This window comes from Manacus candei, unplaced genomic scaffold (assembly GCF_025592945.1).
Source record: "Manacus candei isolate 608988 ecotype Guabito, Panama unplaced genomic scaffold, ASM2559294v1 h1tg000094l, whole genome shotgun sequence".
In the NCBI taxonomy this organism is placed as follows: Eukaryota; Metazoa; Chordata; class Aves; order Passeriformes; family Pipridae; genus Manacus; species Manacus candei.
In genome coordinates, this window is record NW_026138142.1 from 4,479,667 (window position 1) to 4,485,512 (window position 5,846).

Genomic DNA, 5,846 nt, shown 5'->3' on the forward strand with positions numbered 1-5,846 from the left:
CTGCCTATTCACTCACTAATTAGTAGATATGTTTGTGAAGAGAACTAATTGACTCTACTGCTCTGTCTATCATGATCATAAAGCCAGGAAAATGTGACAGCTGTTGGGGAAAACTTCTGGTTTTTCTTTTGCTCTTTATTTGGTGTGATTTCAGTTTAATTTTTGGATTAATGTGTAGGAATTCTTTTTTTTTTGTAGCACTCAGGCTATTTTTTTTCCCCACTGACTTCATAGGCAACAGGTTTAATGAGATCCAACAGGTCTCACTTTGAAAAGGGCATATTTTGTGAGCATCTTTGACTCACATGTCCATTAAGTGTGTGATGTAACATTAAAATCTGACCTTGTCCAACGGGAAAATTGTTTCCAGCTTTAATGAAGCAAAGCCTGGAAATGGAGGTGATGTCTTTCATTTGGAACTGCAGACACAAGGGGAAAAGCAATGGGTTTGAGCACAATCTCTTTTCTTCAACTCTTAGACAGCAGGAGCCACAAGGTTCCACCTAAGCAGAGTCTGAGAATAAGTGTTCCATGTTTAACTTAGTTGTGTTAATCAACTATAACAGAAATAGAACTTGGAAAAAAGGGAAAAAAACATTATTCTGTGTCTAAACATTTAGTTTAGACTTTAGTGACTTGCTGATAAATTAGATGCCTGGGAGGTTATTTTTTCCCCCTAAAAATTTTCATATTTGTTTTCTATTTGGAACACTTGATGTCATTAATCTATCTAAATCAGCCCAGCTGTGCTCAGGTTTGTACCAATCCAAGTGATATTTACCTTCCACTTATGGAAAGGCCTTTGGACAAGGAAATATTGAGTCAGAGAAACAAAGTTTCTGTAGGGAAGGGAAAGTTTGGGAAGGAAAGGAAATTTCAAGGAAATTTCAAGGAAAGGAAATTTCAAGAAAAGGAAATGTGGGAAGGGAAGGGAAGGTTGGGGAGGGGAGGGGAGGGGAGGGGAGGGAAGGGAAGGGAAGGGAAGGGAAGGGAAGGGAAGGGAAGGGAAGGGAAGGGAAGGGAAGGGAAGGGAAGGGAAGGGAAGGGAAGGGAAGGGAAGGGAAGGGAAGGGAAGGGAAGGGAAGGGAAGGGAAGGGAAGGGAAGGGAAGGGAAGGGAAGGGAAGGGAAGGGAAGGGAAGGGAAGGGAAGGGAAGGGAAGGGAAGGGAAGGGAAGGGAAGGGAAGGGAAGGGAATCCTTTGTTTTTTGGTTGGATTTTTTCTGTTTTTATGTGTATGGGAATATTAATTTTCTTTGGGACATTTCACCTAAACCTTTTACCTGATATCCTTGGCTAATATTTGGAGACTCTTTGATCTTCCTTAAACATCAGGGAACTTTATTTCCTAGTGAGCAGGTTTTTTTCTTGTAACTCTCTGCACATTAAAAATCAAAATACAACTCTGACTAGTAAGTCCAACTGTGAGTTCATTTTATCAAGGTAATTAAAGGAACAATTTAATAAGCTTATACAGGAGACACTCAAAACACAAGGATGCTGGAGTCTTTGTGGAGCAGAGTCCATCAAAGGAGTTAGTTATGCATCAGGGAATATGCCTTGGTTTGTTATGGCTCTAATGGATAATTTCTGCTCTGAGTGCTGTGTGAGCTGACTATCTCCTTTAAACCTTGCTTTGAATATCTTTCATTTACCTACCTGCTGCTGAAGTAGGAAAATATCTTGGTTTAGGACTCTTTCCCTTGCTTTAAAAAGTCATTTCTGCTTTAATCAAGATGACCATTGGTGGCAGAAGGAGTGGAATTAAGGCCCTAATTACCAGAATCTCATGCTGTGACAAGCACTGGTTTTGCTTGCAAGCAAATCTCTGCAAGATCACTGATGTTTTGGATCAGGCTTCTGGTGATTAAGGGGGGCTTGGAAGAAGAGTTCAAGCTCATGAGCTGAATCCATAAACTCACACAGTTCATTAAAAGAAGGCTTTGAAGTCTCGATTTTTATTTTCTTTTAATTTTGTAGAACTTCCTATGAAATGTTTCTATTCACCCATTATTATTTTAATGATTCCTTTTTTTTTTGTTAAGTGAAAGCAATTTTGCTGCTGTTTTTCTTCCTTTTCACGTCTTCTTCATGCTTTCAGGAAGTCGATATTTTCATGGAGATGTAACTTTTTACTGTATGTCATAGAATCCCACAATGGTTTGGGTTGGAAGGGACCTTAAACATCATCCAGTTCCACCCCCTGCCATGGGCAGGGACACCTTCCACTAGCTCAGGTTACTCCAAGCCCTGTCCAACCTGGCCTTGGACACTTCCAGGGCTGGGGCAGCCACAGCTTCTCTGGGTAACCTGTGCCAGGGCCTCACCACCCTGAAAGTAAAGGATTTCTTCCTAATATCCAATTTAAACCTACTCTCTTTCAGACTGAGCCATTCCCCCTTGTCCTGTCACTCCATGCTCTTATAAAAAGTCCCTCTCCATCTTTCATGTCAAATCCCTTCAGGTCCTGGAAGGCCACAAAAAGTTCACCCCAAAGCTTCTCTTCTCCAGGCTGAACAATCCCAATTTCCTCACCCTTTCCTCACAGCAGAGCTGCTCCACCCTTCTGATCATCCTGGTGGCCTCCTCTGCACTCACTCCACCTGTTTTCCTTCCAGACTGAAGTCCCCTTCAAGGTGTTCCCTGTATATCCCAGCTCTTAAGTTCCCCTGGACATTGAGGACAAAGTCCAAAATCCACACTTATCTTCCACATTGTCTTCCACATCTGTGTTCTCACTCAGCTGAAACCAAAGAAACCTTGATCTATCCAACCATCTCATAATCACAGAATCCTACAATGGGTTGGGTTGGAAGAGACCTCAAAGACCATCCAGTTCCAACCCCCTGCCGTGGGCAGGGACACCTTCACTAGCCCAGGTTGCTCATATTTGGGGATTATTTATATTTTCTTTCCAAAATAATCCTAAATACTTTTTGATTTTGAATAGCAGAATGGAAAAGCAGAATTAATGTGTGTGTCAGCCCTTACTGGCAGGAGTGGGAGCTTATCTCCTCCTCAGCCCCAGGCACTGCATTTGTCTTTGCCAGGGCTTTGATGTTCTCCCATCTGAGCTGTCCCTGTGCTGACAGTTGTTGTACCTCCAGCCTGACACTGGGCAGATGTGAACAGACCTTGGGTCCATCATGGGAAGTGGCCACCAAGCAGCTCTTTGTCACTTGTCCAAAAGAAGAAAGGAATTCTCTCAGTCCTGGAGAATTTACTCTCAAAGAAAGACAGAAAATCCCCTCAGATTTGTTATTAAAATAACACAGATGCCCCCTGCACATTAAAACTGGGCAGGGGTGGGGAAAATCAAGCAATGAAGCTCAATAACTGTGCTGGTTTGGGTTTGTTTTTTGGTTTTTTTTTAGTAATCTTTGGAACATTTTGATCTGTTGGCACATTTTTTAAAAATATTTTTGAATATTTTGAAAAATAGAGTTGGGGGAAAAAGAGACATTTTCCATCCAAAAATCACCAGAGATAAATATCATCCTCTCACATGAATGGAATGAATGAGAAAAGTTAAAAGACATATTTCAGGTCTTTGATTTACACAATAATTACAGCTTTGTAACAAGGGTGATATATGGATGCAAGGTCTTCAGGGGAAAGTAATAGTACTTATTATCCCAGCTGGGATAAAGATAGATGGAATTTTGTCCACTTTTTCCAGCTGTGTCAGCTGCAGACGGTGGAAGGAATCTTGTATAATTCTTCTGTCCTTTTCCTTATGTATTGGAAACAGACTCATGTGCTTGATGAAGTCTTGATCTGAACACTTATGTTCTTTTGGTCCTCCTTGCACTTTTTATTTTTGGGGTGGGTGTGTCCCTGGCTGGGCCAGGGACACACCAAAGCCACTCTGTGAGTCCCCTCTGCAACTGGACAGAGGAGGGAAAATATAACAAAAGGCTCATGAGTTGGGATAAGGGCAGAGAGAGATCCCCCACCAATTCCCATCACAGGTGACACAGTCTTGACTTAGGAAAATTTTTTTAATTTATTGCCAATCAAAATCAGGGCAGGATAATGGGAAGTCAAATAAATCTTAGAAATACATTCCCCCTTCTCCCTCCTGCCCATGACAAAGTGAGATGGGAATGGGGGTCATGGTCAGTTCATCACAGGTTGTTTCTACTCAGGGAGAGGAGTCAGAGTCCTTCCCCTGCTCCAGAGTGGGGTCCATCCCATGGGAGATGGTTCTGCACAAACTTCTCCAGTGTGAATCCTTCCCACAGGCTGCAGATCTTCACAAACTGCTCCGGTGTGGGTCCCTTTCCATGGGGTGCAGTCCCTCAGGAACAGGCTGCTCCAACGTGGGTCCCACATGAGGTCACAAATCCTACCACCAAACCTGCTCCAGTGTGGGCTCCTCTCCCTGCCAGGACCCTGCTCCAGCATAGGCCTGCCACGGGGTCGCAGCCTCCTTTGGGCATCCCCCTGCTCCATGTGGGCTCCTCCCTGTGCTGCAGGTGGATCTCTGCTCCCACATGGACCACCAAGGGCTGCAGGGGCATCGTTACCTCCCCATGGGCTGCACCTTGGGCTGCAGGAGAACCTCAGCTCTGGTGCCTGGAGCTCCTCCTGCCCCTCCTCCTGCACCACCCTGGGGTCTGCAGGGCTGTTCCTCCCACAGATCTCACTCCTCTCTTCTCTGCACAATTACATCTGTGCAATAACTTTTTTCCCCTTATTCAATACATTATTCCAGAGTCATTACTGCTATCCCTGCTTGGCTCAGCCTGGCCCAGTGGTGGGTCCATACTGGATCTCTCTGGCATGGGCTCTGCCAGAAAAGGGGGAAGCTTCTGGCAGCTTCTCACAGTATCCCCCCCAATACCAAAACCTGGCTGCACAAACCCAATACAATTTTATAGAAGCAGATGATCAAACCCAAACGCCCTCAATAGCACAGATATGTCTAAGACAACCAGTCAGACCAGTGTGTTTCCAAAAAACTCCAATTCTAACATTTCTTAAACACGTTTGTGTACCTCTGGTTTGAAACTTCGGTGTTGAGATCCTTCTCATTACCCTGTCAAAGCAAAGCACAAGTGTTCAGACAGGATTGATGCCTCAATTGTCCTGTCTGTTGGAGGATGCTGAGATCACAGAATCATAGAATCATAGAAAGTCCTGGGTTGGAAGGGACCTTTAGGATCATCTCATTCCAGCCTCCTGCAATGGGCAGAGAAACCTTCCACTAGATCAGTTGCTCAGAGTCCCATCCAACCTGACCTTGAGCACTTCCAGGGATGGGACATCCACAGCTTCTCTGAGCAACCTGTTCCTGTGCCTCACCACCCCCTGAGTGAAGAATTTATTCCCAACATCTAATCTAAATGGCTTCTCTTTCAGTTTAAAACACCCCCCTTTGTCCTATCACCACCTGCTCCTTTTTGTCAGCCCCTGTGTTTTGTGGAAGGCCACAATGAGGTGTCCCAGAGCCTTCACTTCTCCAGGCTGAACAATCCCAGTCCTCCCAGCCTGTCTCCATAGGAGAGGTGCTTGTTACTATTGCCTTGACAATAAACAGCCTCCACTGTTTCTCTTTTGTACAATGTTGTTCTCCTAAACATCTGTTGCTTTATAATCACACATAAGTCAACTGCAGATTTTTCTGCTGCCATCCCCACTAGTTAAAAAACATTAGAGCTGCTGGTAATGGCTGTGCCCTTTTGTTTTGCTCTCGTTCAGAAAATTCCTGCTCCTGTGCCTTTTGCTTTACTGCATCCCATCTGGTGACCCAGATTAGCTGGCTTTCTCCCAGGCTTAGCTCATTTCTACCTCTCTTGCCTCTGCTACCATACACCAAAAGCAGGTTTTTGCTGTGGGCTGCAGGA

The 5,846-nt window shown here is 44.4% G+C and overlaps 1 long non-coding RNA gene across 1 annotated transcript; it reads right to left on the reverse strand.

The window, feature by feature from the left end:
• Window positions 1-311: 311 nt before the first annotated feature.
• On the reverse strand, window positions 312-5,089 carry LOC127461105 (uncharacterized). Its single transcript, XR_007899966.1, has 4 exons — window positions 4,998-5,089; window positions 3,132-3,208; window positions 1,281-1,375; window positions 312-503 (listed from the first exon to the last, which is right to left on the reverse strand). It is a non-coding gene; the product is annotated as an uncharacterized LOC127461105 (long non-coding RNA).
• Window positions 5,090-5,846: the final 757 nt, after the last annotated feature.